This window comes from Zea mays, chromosome 6 (genome assembly GCF_902167145.1).
Source record: "Zea mays cultivar B73 chromosome 6, Zm-B73-REFERENCE-NAM-5.0, whole genome shotgun sequence".
Lineage (NCBI taxonomy): Eukaryota > Viridiplantae > Streptophyta > Magnoliopsida > Poales > Poaceae > Zea > Zea mays.
The window spans coordinates 10,740,784-10,757,070 of NC_050101.1; the positions used below are offsets into that span (position 1 = coordinate 10,740,784).

General features: G+C 47.3%; 1 long non-coding RNA gene and 1 pseudogene across 1 annotated transcript; both read left to right on the forward strand.

The window, feature by feature from the left end:
* Window positions 1-8,387: 8,387 nt before the first annotated feature.
* LOC109940356 (uncharacterized) lies at window positions 8,388-8,909 on the forward strand. The gene is made up of 3 exons (XR_002263162.1): window positions 8,388-8,543; window positions 8,617-8,791; window positions 8,891-8,909. It is a non-coding gene; the product is annotated as an uncharacterized lncRNA (long non-coding RNA).
* Window positions 8,910-10,068: 1,159 nt separating this feature from the next.
* Window positions 10,069-11,685, forward strand: LOC103655361 (nuclear envelope-associated protein 2-like; annotated as a pseudogene).
* The last annotated feature ends 4,602 nt before the right edge of the window (window positions 11,686-16,287 follow it).

The following is a 16,287-nucleotide window of genomic DNA, read 5'->3' on the forward strand; positions in this document are numbered from 1 at the left end:
TCCCCCAAAAAATGTAAATGTAAAAGCTGAGAGCGCACCATCGAGTGCCCAAAAGTAAAGGCGAAGAAGCTCCAAAGTCGTTCCTAAGGGAATGCAGAGCTTACAGCGAAAAGTCAACGCTGATTCCGCCAAAAGTAAAGGCGAAGAAGCTCCAAAGTCGTTCCTAAGGGAATGCAGAGCTTACAGCGAAAAGTCAACGCTGATTCCGCCAAAAGTAAAGGCGAAGAAGCTCCAAAGTCGTTCCTAAGGGAATGCAGAGCTGAGGTGTGATGGTTCTTAAAATGGTTATAAATATGACTTCGGATACATGTTTGGCCATGCATTTGCACATCACATTACATCATAACATTTGCATTCATAAACATTCATCTAGGCATAAGTAGGATAGACATCTTCATGGCATAAATGGTTGCTTCAGCAAAAAGAGGAAAAAGAAGGGGAAGAAAGAGCTTCGTGCACAAAAAAGAGAGCTTCGCAAAAAAGGGGAAAATGTTGTTCCCTATGCTTCGCTGTGTACGAAAAGAAGGGAAGGTGTTTTTTCGCCGACGGCTCAAAAAGGAAAAATTTCGTCCACATCAAAGCATTTCCTATACAGCAATGGGAAGGTAAGGATATATAATAAGGTATGAACAGAATTCATTAAAGACCTTCGGCATTGTTTACATTTACAAAAGTAACGTTTACAAAAGCTCTCAAAAGTTTCTCAAGCATTGTTTACAGTCTACTATCTAATCACCAAGGAGCTTCGGCTTCGGTGGCTTCGGCATCATTTTTGACCTTCGACTTCAGCTTCATCATCCTACATGAATAAGATCGTTGTAAGTCAAAATCGAGTTTACAAGAAAAGGTAAGCACAAGGTATGGTTTCTTACTGGTTCAAGGTGGCTACGAGCTTCGTCTCCTGCCTTTTCTCGCCCACCTTTTGTCCATATCATTTTTATGAATCTATTCGAGATACTTCGGGCAAGATCAGGAATGTCGTCCAGGATTGATGGCGACAAAGTGAAATTTGGCCTATTCACAATCCTTCCATGCTCGCAGCCAGCCTTCAGGAAAGCCGCAGCAGTGCCTCGAGAAGCCACCCAGGCACAGAAGTCACCATGCCCAGCTATGACTTCGTCGAGCTCGTCAATCTCCCCCTCAATATGTTCGAAGGTTTTTGGTAGATCTTCAGCCGAGGGGGCAAATTTTCCACTGCTGGCTCCAACTGAGTAAAAAATCTTTTTCAACCGATGAATACATCTGTTGCTGAATTCCAAGCAGTTTTCTTGAAGACTTGCCAGTAGTTTTTTCAAATCTGAATTCTTTTGAGCTTCGGCTTTAAGTTTTGCATTAAGATCTTGTTTTTCTTGTTCGAACTGCTCAGACTGGTGGAGAAGCTTCGTGTTCAGTTCTGTTATTTTTGCTTCAGCTTCCGCCAATAGTCCTTCGGTTGCCTGGAGCTCAAAGTTCTTTTTCTCGAAGGCATCTGATTGTTCCTTTATTTTGCTTTCCAAATTTTCAATTATAACTTCATGCTTTTTATCTTCAAAATCTTGTTGCATCTGCAAAGCTTTGCTCAGAAGCATACTCTGCACGAAAACAACCTTCGTCAGACATGTTTTCGTTCTTAGAAACAATAAAGGTTAAGGGAAAAAAGCAGTTCACCTTGAAGTTGGAATAAAATAAGCTGCCAACGACATGTTGTCGTCGGTAGCGGCTGATGTCCGTTTCTAGCTTCGGAAATCCGATATTCTTGGACAGAGAACTGATAATTTTGGCCCCAGTTTGATCTCGGATACAGCCCAATTTTTCATCATCAACGCCTCCGAAGAGGAGCGCTCCAGGCTTGTATCCGCAGGATTTGGCGTATTCTTTAAGCTCTTTTATTTCCGCTTTTGATAAATGTTCTCCGATTAAATTCCGGAACATGAAGGTTTCGTTCTCCGAAGCTTCATCAGCAATTTCTTTCCCTTTCGCCGATGCTGCGGTCGCGGCCTCTTCGGCGGTGGCGGTAACTTCTTCTGTAGTCATGTCTAGCAGCATTTGGTCAATATGTTCAAATGTGCTCTCTAGATTCAGATCTTCAACTGAGGCAGCTTCGGCGGCTGTGACCTCCGAAGGTGCAATTTCAATATTTGTCTCTTCCGCAGCCGCTGGTATTTTTTGAGCTGAAGCTCTTGGCGGTGTCTTGTCGATAACTTCTGTCACACCGATCATCCTCTGTCTTTTTACTTTAGTTGTTTTCTTCATTCTTTCGGGCTCCTTTTCCTTCGGAAAAAATTTTGTCAGTCGACGCCCTAGTGGACTTAGCTTCGCAGGCATGGATTCAGTCATTACCTGTAGAATGGCCTCTACATCAGTGGTAGAGGGTGATGCGGGGGATTTTTCTTCATCAGATATTTTTTGTTTCGGAGAAGATGCTTTCTTCTTCTTTGGAATCTTCTTCTTTGGTGTCTCTTCTTCATCTTTGTTTGAAGCTTCGGTCATTCTTTTCCTTTTCTAGCCTCCGGCATTTTTGTTTAAGTTCTCATAGTCTGGGTATTCAAACTCCAGAGCGTCCAACACTCGATTTAGCCTTCGCTTCGGACGGGTGCCGAAGGCTGCGGTCATCAATTGATCTTCTTTTTTGGAATAATTGCCAAGTATTTCATTACACATTGCTTCAATCGTATCTAGCCACTCTTGGCAAGGTGCTTTAAAGTACTTTTTAAACTTGAAATAGTAAGGTAAACGTACGAGTTCACCTTCTTTCTTTTCCCCCTGTAGCTTCGGCATTTCCCATTCTTTCAAACTGGGAAAAACTTTGAATGCTAAAAACTCTTGAACCAGGTCCCTTGTGCTGATATGCTCTGCAATAATTCTGAATTCACTCATTGCTTGTTGTGTTGGACCTTCGGGTGTCATGTCGCAGCGAGGTCGGGTTTCTCCGAAGATTAATTCCAGCGGGCTTTGTACAAGCTTTTCCTTGTCGTCATCAACCTTGACATAGAACCACTCTGATTTCCAGCCTGCTGCCCACTTGCTTCGGTAGCTAATTACAGGGAACTTGGTAGTTTTCCGATAGGCAAAGTTATAGCAACCAAAATTATCGTGCAATCCATCTTTTCTAGCCTTTGTTTGATAATGCAGCTCGTGAACCCGGCAGAAGCTATCCGCAAATGGTTCCACTGCTTGGCTTCGGAGCGCCCAGATATAAACAATAAGTCTAACGATAGCGTTAGGGGTCAGCTGATGAAAATAGATACCGAACCTCTTCAGCACCTCTCCAATGATCCCATGTAGGGGGAATCTTAATCCAGCCTTTAAAAAGCTCTTGAAAATAACAATTTCATCTTTCTCCGGTTTTGGGGTAGTCTCTTCTCCCCCGAAGCGCAAAAGCTTCTTCTGATTTTCAGTGAAAAAGCCCGATTTTACCATCTTGGACAGATCAGCCTTCGAAACAGTAGATTTTCCGAAGTCCAAGTGGCTCGGCTTGCTTGGCATGGCAATGCGATAATCATCTTCGGAATCAGTTTCCTCAATATCTTTTTCCTCTGCTTCAGCGATTGCTTGTTCTGCTTGTTCTGCACCATCATGAGGGATCTTTTCCGAAGTCACTAGACCCGATCGTTGCATGGCTTCGGAGATGGGGAGAGTCTCCGAAGCTTCAGTTTCCTCCCCCTCGCGCTCCACCTTGGCGGTAGAGCGGACTCTGGCCATTCAATTATGAACTTGTGAAACTTTAAATATTTTCTTCCTCCGAAGTAGATTTCAAACTGGAGCTTCGTTCGATTCTAACAGACAAGCTTCGGTGATGGTTAAAAATTTTGGCAGGAAAACAGTGCAAATAGCAATGAATGCTGTGGTAACTTCACACCTACTCGTCTGTTTATATAGTGCTGCAGGTAAGAAGGCGAAGCGCCAGAGCTTTTACACCAGGCGCATACCCGCTTGCGCTCGCTGCACGGTGGACCGCAAGGACAAACAGTAAACTCTGCAAGGTGGGACCGCTACGTGCCGGGAAATTAAATCGTTTCTCGGTAACGAGCTCAGGGAAGGTGTTTTTTGGACCTTCGGCTCCCCGAAGCTTAAGAGACTTTTTTCACGGATCAAGTTCGTTACGAAAAACGATCTAGCACCGCGAAAGGGGCTACTGTTGGGTCTATGCTTCGTCGCCGAAGGTCTTCAAGGGAGAAGCAGCTTTCGGCTGAGGCTGTTTGCATGAGACGGCCGAAGGTTCCTTTCCATGAAGCTTCGACAGTGTAAACCGACTTAAAGATAGAATGACCTTTTAGTCCATAAATGTCTGAGTCAATGTTGTAAGTTTTTATAAGGGGCATACTTGTAATTTCTCACAGGCTGTGTCCTGTGCCTATAAATAGTGAACAGTATTCCGTTACTGTTCACGCATTCTGGTATTTGCAATCGCATCTCTCGGAATACAACCTTTGTCAAGGCAGAGGTATCATTGTATTTAATGATTCAATATATTAAGTGAATATAATTTAATGCATCTGTGATTCATTCATCCATTTTATGCCTTTTATTTTGCATTATCTTACAATGTTCGTTGAAAGTTTATTACGAAGGTTCAACTTCGTAATAATACTATCATCAACCTTCGTCCAAAATCCATTATCCTCAAAGGAATAATGCTTCACGGACGAAGGACAGTATCATTTAACATTTTATGTTGCCTTGTTCTTTATTTATAGCATTTGAGAACAAGTCTCCAACACCTGCCGTCTACAGCCGCCTCCATGACTACACCGCCATGGCGCAGGAGGTCCATGGCCCAGACTATGATCCGAGCACCGAGCCGATCGACCCCGATGTGCTCATGAGGGTCGGAGGAGGCAAGAGACATGGGCGGTACTGGATTGCCGACGGGGCAATCGACTCGTCCTCCACTCCCACTCTGTCTCAGGTGAGAGTAAGGAGCACGGGCTCGAGTCCAGCCATTCGACCTTGGCACGACAGCTCACAGCATCGCATACAGCAACTCGAGGTTAGTGCTTCTGTAACTCGTCCTTCCTTGAGTTATATACCTACTCTTTGAGTTACTATAACGTTGACTTGTAATATTACAGACCCAACTAGAAGAAGAGAGGAGGGAACGTCACGAGATGGAGGCGAGGATGACGGCGGAGCGGGAGGCGGAGCGCCGAGCAGATCATCAGAGGATGGCAGAGATGTTCCAGTACATGTAGAGCCTTGGTGCCGCACAGGGCATCGCTCCACCACCTCCATTGTTCCCTCCAGTTGACCCTGCTCTCTTCCACACTCCTGTGAGTATCAAAATTGTAGTTAGATTTTTGTAATGCATCTGGTATAACACATGCAATCTCTTCTCTGTGCAGGGCCAATCTGGAGCGGCATCCAACAACCCTCCGGAAGGGTTCAGCCCAACGCAGCCCCGGTCAAACCGCCCACCTCCATGAGTGTTGTGTTTTCATTGTTTTAGACTTCAGAACTTATGTATAATACTTATGTCTGTGTTTGATACTTATGTGAGACCTTGCGACGTTTGAGACTTATGTTTGTGTTTGATACTTGTGTTGAACACTTATGTTTGTGATGGATATTTATGTTTGTGGTGACGGTTTTATGTTTGTGTTGGCTATTTATGTCTGTGATGATATCTGTGATGTATATATGTGATATATATGTGATATCTTCTGTTTGTGTGGATGGAATACAAAAAACAAATAAAAAGGTATATACTGGTCACTTTGCCGAGTGTAACACTCGGCAAAGAGGCGCTTTGCCGAGTGTCAGGGTCATAACACTCGGCAAAGAGCATAGACCTGGGCACCGGCTTAGGTTCTTTGCCGAGTGTTATGTCGCTGGCACTCGGCAAAGAGGTCAGCTTTGCCGAGTGCCGCACAGAACACTCGGCAAAGAGCCTGACATGGGGACCCTCTCTGGCGGGCTCTTTGCCGAGTGCTGCCTGGAAGACACTCGACAAAGATATCTTCTTTGCCAAGTGTCACCAGGGACACTCGGCAAAGCCGCCGTCTCCGTCACCCGGCGCCGTAACGTCCGCTTTTCTTTGCCGAGTGCTCTCTGGCACTCGGCAAAGAAGCCTTTGCCGATGTAGTCTTTACCGAGTCTTCTTTGCCGAGTGTGACACTCGGCAAAGCCTTTGCCGAGTGTTTTTAAGGCTTCGCCGAGTGCTTCAGGCACTCGGCAAAGCGATTGATTCCGGTAGTGCAAGAGACAAAGTGCCGGCCGGTAGCAACTGCTGGGCGAATTATCCTCTAAGCCCCTCTCACTACTGCTGAAATAATTAAAGACATTGATATTTTTTCCCTGGGCCAAATTAGACATCTCATGGTCACCCTATCTCTACTACTCCTTAAGAGTGTAAGGAGGGCGTCCACCGCCTCACCACGGCTCCGCCCTCCTCCCCCACGCGATGCCCGCGCCTGCTCCCGCCTACCCCCTCCGCAGTCCGCACCGTGCACCCGCCTCCCCCGTGAAAGTCGTCGCCGAGAAATCTGCGCCTGTCACCGTGAAATCCGCCCTCCCCTTGCCGCCTCCCCAGCCGGCAGTCTCTCCTCAACCTCCCCGCGACCCAAATCTCCCTAACCCCCTCGCACCTCATCCTGCGCGCGATGCTCGCCCGTTCACGCCCGCTCCTCCACGCCCTGGGTCGGTCAGACCTAGACCCAAACCCAAAAGCTCCTCTTGCTCGTCGTCATCGTCGCCTCCTCCCCCTTTCCTAGGAGGGCATCCTCGCCGATGTGCCGCCTTCCAACAAGATGTGTTCACCTAGCGTCGCGCCCGTCAAGCCGAGTAGCCGACATCGACACCACCGTCGCCCCTGCACCACCCCCTCCCCCGCGTGCGTCCCTGCCACCCTCTGAGCTCGCGCAGGCCGGAGGACCGTGCTCGACCCCCTGAAGATTGCTCCCTCCCCAAGGAGCTGGCGGCGCCGTGGCTGCGTCGGGAGAAGGAGGCCGCAGAGGACGCTGTGCGAGGGCTACGGCAGGAGCTCGACTCCGAGCGGGCCTCCCCGGAGACGGCAGCCAGATCCGGCCATTGAGCCCCCTGACGCCGTTGCTTACTCCTCCATCGCCATGGTGACCTACTCCCCCTTAGGCTCGATGGCGCTGCCATCAGCTTACTCCTCTGTTGCCTGTGGCTGGCACGGGGGTTTGATTCCTGGCGTTTCCTCGTTCTCTGATTTGGTCGTGCCACCAACGTCGATTGCCTCCATCTAGATGATATCGTGAGTGCCCTCTCTCTTATCCCTCCTCTGCTCCTCAGCGCCTCCATGAGGGCTACTGTTGAGCTGAGCGGTCCTCGGGCCTTTTATCCCCTCGCACGAACAAGCTCTCTTCCCCTTTAGTCAACGTACTCATAGCCTCGTCTGCTCTGCAATTTTGAATTGAATCGGTGGTGGTTAGTTTTGAGATTGTCTGGTTGTTGCTGTTTGCGGGGGTGATTTGGGGGCCCTGGATGGCGAGGATTTGAGTGGATTCAAGAGGAACAAGTGAAGGTGAAGTCCTGATCTGGACCCCCACCGTGGTATGTGCCATGAGGAAGTTGTTCTTCTCCGAGTCGGCCTACAAGGAGACCAAGCTCCACACCACGCCCCACTCATGGCTGCCCCTCGAGAGGAAGGCGCCACCGAGATCAACCAGGAGATCCGATGGCCGGTGAGACACAACGCTTGCCGTTTTCAGAACCCAGTCAGATGAGTGACTACTGTTGTTTCAGGTGTGGTCTTCTCTGCTCCTGTACGGGTAGATCCTCGACGAGATCGAGGCCAACGACTACGACAACTTCACCCGGAGGGCCTACGTTCTGAAGATGAAGAAGCTGATGGCGCTGCCCAAGGCGTACCTGAGATCACTGGTGGTCCCTCCTCCTCTTCTCAGGCTGAGAGCCGGAGACGCTATTCCACCCTAACATAGACCGGTCTCTCTCTCATTGTCGGTACATAGCAGCAGCAGTGAATGATCGATATGATGTACAAATTTCTGGCCAAGCTATTCGGAGGATCCTCCAGCCTGTGTGGGAGATGCTCTCCAAGTTCTCCCATAGAGAGCATTTTTATGTAAGTTAGATACCACCAGTTTTTTATAGATGCCAGTTCTTTGTGCTAAGGCCTAAGGGGCTTTCTGTTGTAGAATGAACTGCTCTCAGATTCAATTGCTTCAAAGAAGCTAAAAATAAGGAAGAGAGAAAATAACAATTCTGTTTCAAGTTCTGCTCCCAGCATTCCTAATACTCAAGGTTTGTTTCTATTGGTTTGTATATCCTACCCATGTAGCTTCCCTTTTTTTGAGTTCTACTGACTCTGGATATAATTATGCTTTTTATATGTTATCACTACCTTCTGTGAGGTGGTGGAGGATTTCTGTGGAAAAACCGAAATTCCTGACAATGGAGACGGCGGTGACTGGTTGTCAATCCCACTTGGTGATGTTAAGGTTCTCATGAATGAAATTACATCTGTTCGATCCAAAAGGATATTGCATGAGGTTCCTATGGATACAGTTACAAGGTTATTGGATGTGATTGACCGTTAGATTCGATATTCTCAAGGTTTGTCGATAGATGTGAAAGAAAATGTGAGTTACTTACCATGTCATAGTAGTTTACATTTTTAAAATTTGCATTTAATTTTATCTTATTCTGTTTCAGAGCCATTTAGCGAATTTCTTGCATGTTATAACTTAGCAACTAACAAATGATTGGATACCTTCAGTCTGATGTCGTTGATGCTGAACCTCTGGTTTTCTCTGCTTTGGAGTCCAGTCATGCTGCGTTGGCAATTATGACCCACCATGATATGCCAAAGCAACTGTACCGAGAAGAAGTATGCTCACTCTGAATTCCTTTCTTAGCTTGATGTGAAATGGTATTGTTATGGACTTACGGTTGCTGACTGTTTCCTTTTTTGCCTCATGAAAACCAGCTTATTGAGCGGATTATTGGATGTGATTGACCGTCAGATTAGATATTCTCAAGGTTATTGGATGTGATTGATCGTCATATTCGATATTCTCAAGGTTTGTCGATAGATGTGAAAGAAAATGTGAGTTACTTACCATGTCATAGTAGTTTACATGATTATTAGTATTTTGTAGCCTGGATTATTAACCTCACTACAATTCTCTAGCAGTCTACTTGCCTTTCTTCAGTTAATTTTCCTAAAGTGAAATCGTGTGATAGTTGTTCGTTCGGTTAGCAAAAAATGATAGGAGTTACAACTCAGTTGGTTGTAGAAGTCTGGTATCCTTGCATAATGTTTAGAAGAAGCCATAATATTGAGCAGATGACAATTTCCCTGTCCTTGATGTTTTGATTATTTTAATCTGTCAAAGTGGAGGCAAAAGCTATATTTTTAGTTCATATACAAATGTTCATTTAAAAATGGTGTGTACACCTACACATCAAACAGTATCAAATCCATCTTTTATGCCTTTCTTTAGTTATTTTTCCTAAAGTGAAATCGTGTGATAGTTGTTTCATTCTGTTAGCAGAAACTGATAGGAGTTATAGCTCAGTTGGTTGTAGAAGTCTGGTAGCCTTGCTATTATCAAGCTGATATCATATAATTGTCCATGTTTTACACAATGTTTAGAAGAAGCCATAATAATGAGCAGATGACAGTTTAATGAGCAGATGACAGTTTCTATTTTCTTCTGCTTAATATATCATGGGGCGCAGTTCTCCTGCGCGTCCAAGAAAAAAAATGTTTTGACTATTTTAATCTATCAAAGTGGAGGCAAAAGCTATATTTTCAGTTCATATACAAATCTCTACTACTACTTATGTACCTAACATAGGCGTCCACAGTTCTGTCTGCCTTCCTCCACGCGCTGGGCTCCACGAGTCTCGCCCCGCATCCGCGGCAGCCCCACAGCCGCTCCTTCAACGCCATCAACGCCCACGGACCCCCTCCTCCCCACCGCCGCGGATCCGCCATAGTGCCCCCGAGACCACCGGCCCCCCGCACCCACCGCGGATCTCGCCATGGCGGCGCACACGCACCCCAGGTCGCAGCCCCATCACCTTCCTCCCCCACCTCGAACTCCGTCCCCGCCGTAGATCTCGCCATACCGGAGCGCATCCCTCGACGTCCTCTCCTCTATGCGTCATACATCATTGCGTGTCATCTCTGTGTGGTCCTCGCCCCCCGAGTCCGCGCCCGCCGTCGAGAGGTACGCCTAGATCCCCCCAGCCGCCGAGACACTCGCTCGCGATGTTCGGGAGTCCGCGCCCGCCGTCGAGAGGTACACGAAGAGTATAACAGCGGGTGCACTCGGCACCGGCCGTTGAGACCACGATGTTGGCCGTCGCCTGGCCTCTCTCCGCTGTCACCGGCCTCTTACCGACCTCTCTCTCACTAACCCTCCTCCACGCCACCCTTGTATCGACCTTCCCTCTCCCAAAAGGCCAAAACCCTGTCCTCCCTCCTCACCGCGGTGCTCACGCCATGTATCCTTCTCGTGTGCAGGTGTCCATCCTGGTGCTGGGCATTGTGGTCGTCTCCTTCGAGCATAGCAGCAAAAACATTTGCATGTGATCGTAAGTCAGCTTACGTGTTCATGTCTCTCATCCACTTTGTTTCCCCCGCGTTGTGTGTGTCGTATTGATTGTTGATAACCTGGTCATAAGTAGATAATGCAAGACTGTCATGGTACTATGCAATTGGTAGTAATGCAGATTTGGACATCTGTTCTTCTGAAATTCTGGAGCTCTTCAATAAAGCTGAGGATAATATTGAGAAAGGTATAGAGATGTGGGAGGAAATGGAAGAACAACGTCTGAAGAATCGATCTAATATGTTTTCTAATTATATACAGTAGTACAGTACCATCATGAGTTGGATGATCTTAGAACACAACTGTCATTTACTCAAGCTACAGGAGAAACAGGTGTTGCATCAGCTAAGTTATCTCAGATGTAGTGCATGTCATTGCTGAAAAATCTGAATGAGAAGGACAATTCACCCAAAGAGCATAGACTTCGAGTGAACAATCTAGGTGAGCAGCTTGATCTTCTCCAGAAGGATGTACAAGCAAGGGAGGTCTCACAAATGCAACTTAAAGATAAAGTTATAAGGATCGAGACCGACATCATGGATGAAGTTGCCAAAGCTTTTGAAATTGCGATGTTGAGAGGGGAAATCAGAATATTGTCTGCTCACTGGACGAACAAAACCAAGAACCTTGAATCACAGTTATGCTATATTTCTTCTATTTGTTCATAAGAGCCCCCCATAACTTGGTTACAAATGCTTTGTTTCCTATAACGTTGAACTGAAGTATATTTACATGAAATTTATTGATTTTTGATCAATTAAAAAAGCACCGGTGAACTGATCAGGAGCTAAAGAAGAGGGTTCTGAAGCTTGAATTTTGTCGCTGATCCTGTCATCCCCTGGTGCGTGCGCCACCTCACCTACTACTGTTACTAGCTCCCTTGCTCTTCTCTTGCTGTGACTGGGATAAAGCATCGTGGATCTTGAACCTAGGCCAGAATTTAGGAGGGTCTAGCAACAACATGATGCTTGGAACATACTCCTATTGTATCTGACAACTCTTCCTCGTCCTGATTCTTGGCGGGATTTCGACATCTTCTGATAGGTACCATGCTAACAGGATGCTCAGCTTTTACGCTCCAGGTGAGGGCTACAATCCGAACACATGCTAATGATAATACTCACTAGCTATTATTATGCGCCCTTGTCACAACAATTGAGAACATGAACCGTGGGGGGGATGGCGTGGAGGGGCACCCACGGTAGCTAATTTGATTCTCTACGTCCAGTTCTTGGAAAAGGCTACCTGCACTAATTCAAGAGTGGGAAGTGTCGTGGGATGACACCTTAGATCCAATAGTACCTGTTATAAACATTCAGACCTTGCCAATAAAAGATGGTTGAGTTTCATGGTAAACTTATTTATATACTACACTAAACAAACTAACAGGCTGAACGTAGCAGAAAATGTTCAATACGATCTGACAAGCTGTTGTGCTTCTTAGTTATTCTAAGGTATTTTTAGGTTTGAGGAAATTGTGCATGAACCACTTTTGTTGTTGTGCATAAATATAATAGCAAAATTGAAGGTATCAACCAAACTCAAACCAGTCAATAGATTAAATGTTCACCTGTTAATAGAGAAGTCTTATTGTACAACAAATGTCCCCATGTAGTGATGTGTTCTTATCTACTATCGATGGTCAGTTTATTTACAGTGAACCAGATTTCAGAAAATTTATTTATACAAGCTATCAAGGAACTTATAGCTACCGGTTCTTGTGTTTACCATGCTCTATAGTGTTGTTTTGAGTACTTTGTTGTACCTTTGTGAATATTGCTGCTAAAATTGCAGAGGTGCTCAGTAACCTTTGGTTGCATTTGTTAGCAAGAAATGATCCTCTACCAATAAACCACAAGTTTTAGAAAAAATTTCGTACATGGCTATGTATAGGACTTGTCAGCGTTTCTTTTTTACCTGAAGAGAGGATTGTAGGATCTTATTTTTTCAAGCTAGCTGTCAGTTTATGGTTTTACTATTCTGGCATTGCTTTATACTATGTTTCACTTTATAAGCTATTTTGGCATTTCTAGCACAGCTTTTACTATGCACCTATGTATTCACGTTGTCTAGATTCATAGCACCTATGTACCTAGAAAAGCCAAAACCACTTATAATTTGTGACGGATGGAGGGGAAACTAATCTTTTAAACTGAAGCATATGCATAGCTGAAACCGAATTCTTGTTTGAAGCATAATTTTAGTTAAGAAAACTAACTTTTTGTGTGTACTGCTTATCCTACTCTGTATCAAGGTGGACACCATTACATATTTGCACCTTTTCTTTTAGGTTGAACAGTTTGAATAACAAATATCTGAATTAAGAGAGGCTCTGGTAGACAAGCAAGACCCAACTCGCCACCACACGAATTCCCCTCGCCATCGGGCGAGGTGCTATAGGAGGAGCCCACGATCCTGCTCCTACTCGACGCGGAGGCCTAGGCCCTAGCTGTGGGGGATAGATATCCCCCGGGTCCACTAAAAGAGTAAAAGACCTCACGAAAGGCCCAAGGGCCCAATAAATCGTAAGGTCATTCTTTCGTGGGCCTGGGAAAGGACAACCAGCAAAGCAGATCGACATAGGGCCGGATTAGTGCAAACCCGGACAGCCCACAACGCTGAGCGAACAACCACAACAGAGATCCGACTTTCCTGCGCTGGAGCCCCATGCAACGGAGCCATGCGAGGATAAGTCGGCAGAACTACAGGGAGATAAACTCAAACAGTTCACTATCTTTTAGCTACACGTTGTTATCATATCCACATGTATTGCCCCACGGTCGAGTATATAAGGCCTAGGGGGCACCCCTTCAGAACGATCGACCCTATTACTTAGCCACCCACTCGAACTCTCTGCATTCTCAATTCAGAGAGCTCTCCTGTAACCTCATTCACCAAGCATACTCACCAGGACGTAGGGTGTTACGCATCTCTAAGCGGCCCGAACCTGTAAACATTGTCCATTGTCCCTCGTGCATCTGGCACGAACCATTTTGCTACAGTCGTCGACACCGTCCTGCTCCTAAAAACACCTTGAGGGGCAACCCCGGGTGTGCGGTCGGACCCAAAACACCGATAGCTGGCGCGCCAGGTAGGGGGTGTGTCGACGATCCAAGCTAGCTCAATGGCCGTCACCTTCCGTAGTAAGATCACCCTTCGTCCCGGATCCGTATTCTGCTTCGGAGCAATCTCATCCGTGGCAGATGAAGAGTGTGGGGAATAGATATCCCCCGGGTCCACTAAAAGAGTAAAAGACCTCACGAAAGGCCCAAGGGCCCAGTAAATCGTAAGGTCATTCTTTCGTGGGCCTAGGGAGAGACAACCAGCAAAGCAGATCGACATGAGGCCGGATTGGTGCAAACCCGGACGGCCCACAACGTCGAGCGAGTGACCGCAACAGAGATCCGACTTTCCCGCGTTGGAGCCCCTATGCAACGGAGCCATGCGAGGATAAGTCGGCAGAGCTACATGAAGATAAACTCAAGCAGTTCACTATCTTTTAGCTACTGGTTGTTATCATATCCACATGTATTGCCCCACGGTCGAGTATATAAGGCCTAGGGGGCACCCCTTCAGAACGATCGACCCTATTACTTAGCCACCCACATCAACTCTCTGCATTCTCTAGTTCAGAGAGCTCTCCTGTAACCTCGTCCACCAAGCATACTCACCAGGACGTAGGGTGTTACGCATCTCTAAGCGGCCCGAACCTGCAAATCTTGTCCACTGTCCCTCGTGCAATCGACACGAACCATTTTGCTACAGTTGTCGACACCGTCCTACTCCTAAAAACACCATGAGGGGCAACCCCGGGTGTGCGGTCGGACCCAAAACACCGACAGCTGGCGCGCCAGGTAGGGGGTGTGTCGACGATCCAAGCTAGCTCAATGGCCGTCACCTTCTACAGCAAGATCACCCTGCGTCCCGGATCCATATTCTGCTTCGGAACAATCTCATCCGTGGCGGATGAAGAGGGAACTCTGCACCACATTGCGGATCTGCCGGAAGAGAAGTCTCCTCCAACAAACTCCGAAAATGCCGGAGAAGCACAACCTCCAGCTCTCCGAAAAAAGATCGTCTGCGGAAAGTCGGGGGCCAAGGGCCCGCCGACCAGGAAAACTCCACTGTCTACTTCCCCGACAAAAGAATGGACACAGATCGCGAGGAAGAAAGAGACCAAGGGGAAGCAAATTGTTCTTTCCGTTCCTCCGCCCTCAAAGGAGAACGGAAAGAAGATCGCCACGACATGTAACACTCAAAATTGTTTACAAGGAATAAATAGCGAATTCCCTATTGTATGTGCCTTATCTGCATCATAAAAAGAGAACACATATGATTGAGATTTATTTATTTAAAACCAATGGTATTAAAATAAAGAAAGGAAATATCACATAACACATGGGGAATAAATACTACACATAAATATATCCCCAAATTAGAACTTGTCATGGCACAATATAACCTAAGGATAAATTGGTCACAAGTTTGAATCTAAACTAGAATTTAAATTTGAACTTGAGAAAATCTAAAATGTAAAAGAAAAATAAAAAGAAAAAGGATAAGACACCTAACTGGGCCCTGACCTCATTTTCGGCCCAGTCCCTATTTTCTCTGCGCGGCCCAGTCTTTTTTTCCCTTGCGCGCGCTCGCCCTCCTGCCCACTCTCTGTCGCGTGGGACCCGCGTACCAGCCGCGACTCCGCGCTGGCTCGCTGGATCTCTCAGTCACGGGCAAAGCGGCCCCGGCTGTCAGCTCCATCCCCGTATACGGACCTCCGTGCATGGCGGGGGCACGGAGATCTCGCTACTCCGTTGAAGCGCCCGGCCGCGTCGCCTCCATATAGGAGCCCACGACCTCGGGTTCGCCTCGCCCTCTCTCCCTCTACCGCAGACCCCCTGCAACCGCCGCGTACCGATAGCGCCGTGGGCGAGGGAGAACCAAATCTGCGCCGCCGTTGACTCGCTTGTCCGCCGTCGATTTGGGGTAAACGCGGGGTCTTGGCAACTCGCCCGGGCGTGTGGAGCGTGACCGCGGCGAATTGGGGACACGGATGCCTCAAGTGTTGGGGAAATTTCTCGCCGACCGGCCAGCACTTCTGCCATTCGCAACTCACCGCGCGCTGGAAGCTTCGCTCCGTGCCTACTGGTAATACCCCTTCCCACGTATTGCTTTTCGCCTAGCATCGAGTAGGAGGGTGTTAATCGAGTTTTGGGGGCAGCGAGGATGGGATTTTGGGTGCACTCCGGCGATGCGCCGCCGTGTCCGTCGCGGGCGCCGCCGTCCGGTCACCTGGGTTGTGGGAGCGTTTCTGACCGCGGGATCTAAAAGCAGCGGTCGGGATTAGGGGATGGCCCGGTAGTTAATCAGAGGTAGAGTTTGGAACTTGGCGCAAGCAACCAGGTGCCGTTGATCTGAGATTTAACGCATAGGGTTAAATCGCGGATACTGAAAATCGGGACCGTAGAATTTTGATCCGAGGGCTGGGGCGAACTCGCGTCAAGGTGAACTCCTGGTCTTGGATCCCTGATCGCACGGTCAAAATAGTGTACCGTTTCGTGTATGGGAAATCTAATCTTGGCCACCGATTACTGATCGTGTGGTCGTGATCCCGCGATCCCTCTGCGCCCAGACCTTTTTGCATATGAGTCCCTAGATTATTTCAGAATGAACACGCCGTCCCTCTCAACTATTCACTGTGTCTTGGCGATCTTGCGGGATAGCCCCTGGGTTTTCTGGAAAATGAGGCCTAGTCCAGAAATCGTTT